We start from the raw sequence: 7,297 nt of genomic DNA, 5'->3' as shown, positions 1-7,297 counted from the left end.
CAAGGGAGGTGCGCGGCTTCCGCTGCCCTCATTGGGTTATTATTGTGGCGGCGGTGGGCGCAGAGGGAGCCGCGTGTCTCTAACAGGCGGCCAATCGGCGAGCAGGGCGCGGCCCAATGGGAGGAGCACACGCGCTGCAGGGGCGGGGGGTGTGGCACCCATAGTGCCCGGTGGGGAGGGGGCGGGTGTCTCGTGCCCGCCCGGCCACGCCCCCGCGCACCTGTCAATTACCGTAATGCCCCGTGTATAGCAGCACCCTCCAGGCCTGAATGTCAAAGCCCCTTCAATCGCCTACCGCCCGCGCGTCGCCGCTGGGCCGCAGGCGTCATCAGCTCAGCCCTGCGTGCCCTGTGGCCTGCTGGTCGCCAGCGATCTTGGTTTTCTCTGATTTAAAAAAATCCCCAATTTTCAGGTAAAAAAAGTAACCCCAAATCTACGTTTTTCCATGATTAAAATGAAACACCTCTGTGTATATCTCTCTATACTAGTGGTCTTTCATTTAAATCATGGGAAAATGTGGATTTGGGGTTACTTTTTTTAACTCGAAAATTGGGAATTTTTTTTAAATCAGAGAAAACTGGGATCCCTGGGGATTGCCTTCCAGGGAGGTTATTAGTACAGGAACCCCTGCGTCTCCCTGCCGTCGTCCCAGAGCACCCGCCGCAGCCGCCGGGGGAGCGGGAGGGCGAGCGGGGGTAGGATGTCTGGCTGCAGGGACGGGGGCTCAGCCGTGCGGCCGGATTCGATGAACAGGTCTTTTTAAAGGGCTCTGGAAGACCTCCGGGTGCGCGGTCTAACCCAAGCAGCCTCAAGAGATGCTTCGGTAACAAAATGGGCAGCAGCAATGCAGAGACCGCGTGCACTGGGGAGTCTCAGCCAGGGGACTACGGCCTGGGGCGCCCTGAGACCCTTTCAAGGGTGCCGTGCAATCTTAGCACTGCTAGGCAAGCAAACGTGATTCACAAGATAAACCCAGAGATTTCAAGTACAAACTCCCAGGGTTAAAAACATACTGACCTGCTACGGTCTTGCTGAGTTGTTTGCAATAGAAACATTGCTCTAGTAATTTTCTGCAGTCAAGTAACAAGTAAAACCTAAGAGTTGGCATTTTCTGAGGGCTGCCTCAGGTACAAAAAGGGTGAGAACCACAGGCTTCGTGCAGAGGAGAGAAAGAAGCAGAGCATGTGTCTCTGAGGCACGAGGGTCTGAGACACACACAAGACCCTCAGAATCCTCCAAAACAGGACTCGACTAATCATCTATTAAATCTCTGGGTATTTTAGAGAGCCAAGAACAAAAACAGCAAGTTAAAGCATGTGCAATTTCTGCTTCTTTCAGGGTGACGTGCCACAGACAAAAAGCCAACCCTGCGTCTATGCACTTCAACCTTATTCCGAGGGCTCAGGTTGCACCTAGGAGATCCAGCCCCTGCCAGCAAAACGTCACCCTGAAGCCCTTCTGGAAACAACAATGTAAATTAGTTCAAAATACAATGCATCACATGACAGCTAGCTCTGAACAGCATACAGAACTGCACAGGAGAAATTTAAAGCACGTTTATCTTTAAAAATGAAGTCAGATACAATTCCTATTACGTAGTACCCCAGTGCAGGACAAAATTGTAGCATCTGTGTGATCTATGGAAGTGACTGACATCCAAACTGGCCGTCGCATTGGCATTTCAGGAATCTATAAAATGCCAGCAGCTCTATTTCTATAGGCCGTCTCAAAGTTTTGCTTCCTGAAATTTCTAAGAGAGGTTTTTTCCTAAAAACCTGCCCCTCCCCGCCCCCTCAAAGTGGCATCATAGTGACCAGTTTTTATATTGTGGTAGCAAATAATGGCAACAACTAGGTTGGGTCCTGCCTCAAGGAGTTTACACTGTAAAAGACAACACATAATAAGACAAACCAGAGATCCAGGTGAGTTTGGAGAGGCAGGGTTACAAACATACATGGGAAATGCAAAGTTTTTAACCAGTCAAAATGAGCAGTCACAGATCTCCACCTGCCTAGCTAATGTGTTTGAATCAAGTCATTCTGGCTACATTTTATTCATTTTTAGGCAATCTATTTTTTCCTAGCTACAAGTTTCAGGCTTTTTATCTCTGACTAGAATAGTTCTGGGCCATACTGTAAAGTTGTTTTTTCCTTGTCTGGGTTTTAAACCTTCTTCCTGTTTTTTGTTTTTATTATTTTTTTACAGGAGTGATCTGTCTGCAGAGATTTGTGCCCTTTCAAAGATTCTTTGGATGAGAGCTGATGTGTAAAACTTCAGACTTCACCTAATTTTCAGTCATCCAACATGTTGATTGTCTTAGTCTTAAATCTATAAAGATGGGTAAAATTATCAAGCAACTTTGACTTCCCCTACCCCTGAATATAAGAGCAGTAGCACAGCACCTTTGAGGCTGGCTCAACTGAAAAGTGCTGTGTAATATCTGGTTCTTAACATTATTTTTGTCATCTTGGCAGAGAGGGCAGAACTGACCCAAACAACTTCACCCCCTGTATCCAGGTAATGGCCTGTGAAAGGCCCATAAGAGGAAAAGACAAGGCAACCAGGTGATTAATGGAGGAGATGAAAGGCTTTTTCAGTTTCCTGAACAGGATGCTCAATTACAGATGGACACTGCACTAAACGTGAAAAGCCCTGAGGGAGTGAACACACCATAATTAATCAAGGTGGACCTGCAGTGCAGGAGCTAGGGGGGTTTCTCGCAGTCACTCCTGCAACATGAGAACATCAGTTTGTTCCTAGACAGTGATGCATTCTAGTGAATATTGGGCCACAGAAGGGAGGTGATATATGTTGAATTTCAGCACATTTGTGATGAATGCACCTAAGCCGTTTGTTCAGAGGTGGTCACATATGTTGTTAGCAATAAAAGACTGGATGACACACCATGATTTTGCTTTTGATAGAGCACTACAGGGATTTTTTTAATTGGGTCCTACTGAAGTCCCCCTCCTTTTGCCTAGAGAAATAAGGAGCTTCACCAAGCTGGGAGGAAAAAAAAAGCAGTCAGCGTAAATGGGAAAATGAGAATTCATTGGAATTGCAAGAATCAGAACAGCCCTACAGACATGAGACAATCCTGTTTCATGTTTTACATCTTCACTGACTGCCTCCCTTGCATGCATACCAGCCTCTGGCTTCTTTACTGTTCATTCCATCCAGGAGGAGCACACACCAACTGCAGATGCTTCCTCAGACTGAAAAAGGGTATTTATACCCAAAAGCTTGCAAAGAAGTTTTCCAACTACTTAAGTTGTTCTAATAAAAAATATTGTGTTTACCCAAAGAACCTTGTCTGCCTCTTGTTTATGGGGCACTTCTAAGATATACTTCAGCCCTGTTCCCAGGTGATGGGAACAGAGATTAGCACCCATTTCTTGATGCAGTAGCAGAGAGACTCTGCTCCCTGCAAAACTGTATTTACTATATTTTGAAACATCCTTTGAAATGAAGATCTGATAAATGTCTAAGTAAAACCTCTTGATGTCTATTTACTCATCAGCATGATTATGCTTTCCATAGCTCTCCACCTGGTTCAATAGTCAGAGCTAACACTGAAACCCTCCTGGATTCAGACAGAGGGGATGATGGGTTCGGTGTTAGGTTTCTGCATAAGAAGGTTAAACTGTCATCAGATTCTTAATGAGCCCTGGGATTTCTTTTTAGATCCTTGGTTAATGGCAAATGAAATCATCAGCGGGGGAGGAAGTCTCCTTTCCACCCCCTTATCCCTGATTACTTTTTGATAAAGAACAAAACCCAGCTGGAAGATGAGGGGATCGTGAGGTTAAAGAAACATGTCGGGGGAGGAAGCAAAGACAAGACAAGTGGGCACATGCGAGACAGAAACACTTTGGTTCCAAACCGCCCCTGGCGCTGACGTGCTGAGAGCAGTCTGGCCTGACAGCTCACAGAAGTGAGGAGTCTGGGTGTCTTAACTGGAGGGTGGCTAGGGGTTGACTGAATCCTAGGAATGGAGTGGGGGAAGGCTGGTTCGGGACTCTGAATTGCAGCTGCACTTATTAAACTTGCTTTGTTAAGACAACCCTCTTGGTGGGAACTTAGATGGACATGAGACCTCTGGCAGGTGAGAAAAGCCAAACTCATGGGAAGTGCTGTTATGTCCCTGTTAAGGGCTAGAGTGTGGAGAAAGAGGATCTCAGCTCCTAGAGCACTTCCCACCAGACCTTGTTCTTAGTGAAGTCTATAATTAAAGTCTCACTGACTCCAGTGAGGTCAGTCTTAGGCCCTATTCACTGCTATTATTCCAGCATCTTGCTGATACTGGAGTGAAGTGCCAAAGCCCACCTGGCCCCAGGCATCTTGTTTAAAGCGCCCAAGAAGATACCCTGAAATATAATGGATCAAATTTTGATCACTCTAAGGCCACTATAGACTGTACTGATACAAAATGGCTGTAGAAGGGTCATAAGACAACCCCTGTCATATCCTTAGTCAGAAGCTTGGCCTGCTCACATGGTGATTGGTATCAATAATCCAGATGTAAGAATTAAAGGGCACAGAACTCTACAAAACAGAGTAAATATCTAAAAAATGATTAGTGCCCATCATGAACCCAAAGTTCCAATTTTTGCGGAGGATTGTCTGTTAACAGACACGTTAACTTACATGATTTCTTTGCGCACCTTATTTTTTCCACTATATGCAGACAAAAGTGTCTGGTCTTCTGTTAAGGACAGGCTTTTTGTTTTACCTCTCATGAAACATCCTAAAATACACTGAGGAGGTTGCCACCTAGTGCTGGAGAAGTGAATTGAAACTTGGAGCTAGGAGAATTCGTAGGCAGTTTTCAATTACTAAACTGCGTGACTGCTTCTGAATTTGCAGAAGGCTGCGTGTTTTGGGGGCATGGGACCCAGATGCAGTATTAATCTTTTTTATTATCACCATCAGCTCTAACCCATATGGGAGTCAGGAGTGATCCCTTCCATTCATGCCCATGAATACAGTTGCACAACGGAGATCCTCAAGTCTACTTTTCCAATCACTTATCTCTCTTTCTTTTTATAAACTGTGAAATCCATTTAAAAGCTAAAGAGATTAAAAAATATTTCTTCAAAATCAAAATAGAAAATACTGTTTACCAGACTCACAGGAACAGAAATGCTGTTCTGGGTTTCTTAGCTGATTTCATCTCTTTCTCCCTGTAACTTTTTCTTACCAATGCTATGAGGATTTCAGGCAAAAGTTAATAGTGGCCCATCAGCTGTAATTTAAATTAGTTTTCCCTTCCATTCACTGAGTGCCCATCCTCTTCAGGCAAGGATTATGCAATTGTTGAAGCTGAATCATTGTGTACTCTCTAATTTCATTTATCTCAGAGGTCAGCAACACCCAGGTTTCCATCAAAACCTGGCCAGAACCAGGTCACATCCATTATTAAGAAGACCTTGAAAAAGACATGTCTAAGTCTCTTGGAGCTGATGGACAAGTTAACTACAAACATTTATCCTCTCCACCCTTCACTTGCCACATTTGTACATGTAACTAAAACCAAACCTCTGTAGGAAACAGCTTTATCATTGGTATCAGTGCCACACCATGGTCTTAACAACTTTTAACTCTTGCAGTCAAAAAATCCAGCTAGAAAATGCCCCAAGAAATTAAGAACCAAAAGAATTCTTAGTGCAAGTCCACTGAAGTCAATCTCCAGGGATGTATCCCCAGGGCTAAATTTGGACCTAAAGTCTGAGATAGTATTTTTTCTAAATGGACAGCAGTGTTGAGGTTCAGCTCTTTACTTCCCTAAGCCTGCTCCTAAACCTTTCCACCTTGCAGCTATTTTTCATGTTCTCTCTGCTGTGGATTCTAAGGAACATCTATGCATCTGACTGAGGTCACAGGTACGTGAACCCTTTTGGCAGGAGTTCATCAGCTTCCTCTCTCAGTTTCTGCTAGAACCAAAATAGCTAAAAGTTTGAAAATGCAAAGATGGGGGAAGAAGAAAGCCATTAGCTCTCAGCATGACATAAACAACATGCAAACCTCAAGGAGGCACTTGAGCAAAGACAAATGGGCCTGTCTCAGAGTTCATCTCTTTTGTTTGTAGAAAATTATTACTTGGAATTCATGTTTCCTGTTCATTAGATGCCAGTGGAATTTTAAGACATGGAATCCATTTTAATTTGTTACCAAAAACAAACCCTTCTCAAGTCCCATCTGGAACTTATTTTTATTGTAACTGTTGTGTGTTCTGTAACTAGTTCAAGATACAACTACCCTCACTAATTGTTTCAAGAATAAACAGATGATTTGTTTAAAGCAAGCAGCTCCCACCTTGCCCAGCACAGCATGCTGATGGGTCACAGGGTGAAAATATCAGTGATGAAAGAGACTGGAGGATGGAGCAATGAGCTGATTCAGCATTTACCATACTTAGTACTTGATAGCCCCAGTCTTTGTCTATAAGAGGCACCAACCTCCTGGTTTCCATACCATGTTCAGGGTGGGTCCCAGGTATCAGCAGATGGCCCCTGCATTTTAAGATTAAGTTGAAAAATTAAGTTGAAACCTAGCTTTTCCTTCCGCTCTAGTAGATGGGTGTACAGCTACTTTCATTCCCCCTCTTCAAATGAAAAATATCAAGTGCCCCAGTTCAGGTTTTTCAGTGAGAACTGGCTGACCCATGGTACAAGACCCCAACAGCCACCATCACACCTGGGAGTGAGAGAGGTCACCACTCAAGGAAGTACTGTTGTGCACTTAATAGATGTTCTTAAAGAGTCACACCCTTCCTCCACTCATTATTAACAAGGTAACAGCAGTCTGGGTAATGCTATACAGAGTTGTGGTTTCATATGTTCTTCATGGCTTTGGTCAGCATGGGATGGATTACATAGAGCCATGATGCATAAGATTGCCCACCTATTTTATGGTCAACATCTGCAGTGTGTGTGACCCACTGTTGTTAATGCAATCAATAACTTCTTTACAAAGAAAAGCCATATGATCATAAACACCTTCCTCATTTAACACTTTTATTTTTAGATGTCTAATGGCCACGCAGAAATTCTTTCCTCTTCATTAAGAGAGAATAGTTTTATAAACTCATATACATAATTAACTAAACAGCTTCATGGCTAAATATCAAAGGAAAATAAATCATGCAGGTTAGGCAATTTTTAATGAAAAAGAAAAAAATAAAACTCTGGATTCAATCCCATATGGTTTGTTCACTGTTAGCTGTAGATGGAAATTAGCTTCTTACCTTATTTTATAGATTCATAAAGTTCAAAGTCCAGTTGGAACCATTAGATCA

At 43.6% G+C, this 7,297-nt stretch overlaps 1 long non-coding RNA gene across 3 annotated transcripts in view; it reads left to right on the top strand.

Annotated features, from left to right (window-relative positions):
• Positions 1 to 3,230, top strand: part of LOC112549612 — a 4,048-nt gene extending 818 nt beyond the window's left edge. Inside the window, exons 2-4 of one of the 3 annotated variants that reach the window (XR_003093120.1) lie at positions 1,339 to 1,472; positions 2,206 to 2,340; positions 2,475 to 3,230. This is a non-coding gene — a long non-coding RNA (uncharacterized LOC112549612). Of the gene's footprint in view, positions 1 to 4; positions 36 to 1,338; positions 1,473 to 2,205 lie in introns of those variants that run through there. The other 2 variants (XR_003093119.1, XR_003093118.1) reach the window with 2 other exon arrangements.
• The last annotated feature ends 4,067 nt before the right edge of the window (positions 3,231 to 7,297 follow it).

The sequence above is a fragment of the Alligator sinensis genome, unplaced genomic scaffold (genome assembly GCF_000455745.1).
Source record: "Alligator sinensis unplaced genomic scaffold, ASM45574v1 scaffold505_1, whole genome shotgun sequence".
NCBI classification, from domain to species: domain Eukaryota; kingdom Metazoa; phylum Chordata; order Crocodylia; family Alligatoridae; genus Alligator; species Alligator sinensis.
The sequence above is the reverse complement of the archived record's forward strand: the minus strand, read 5'-3'. Positions and strand labels throughout refer to the sequence as shown.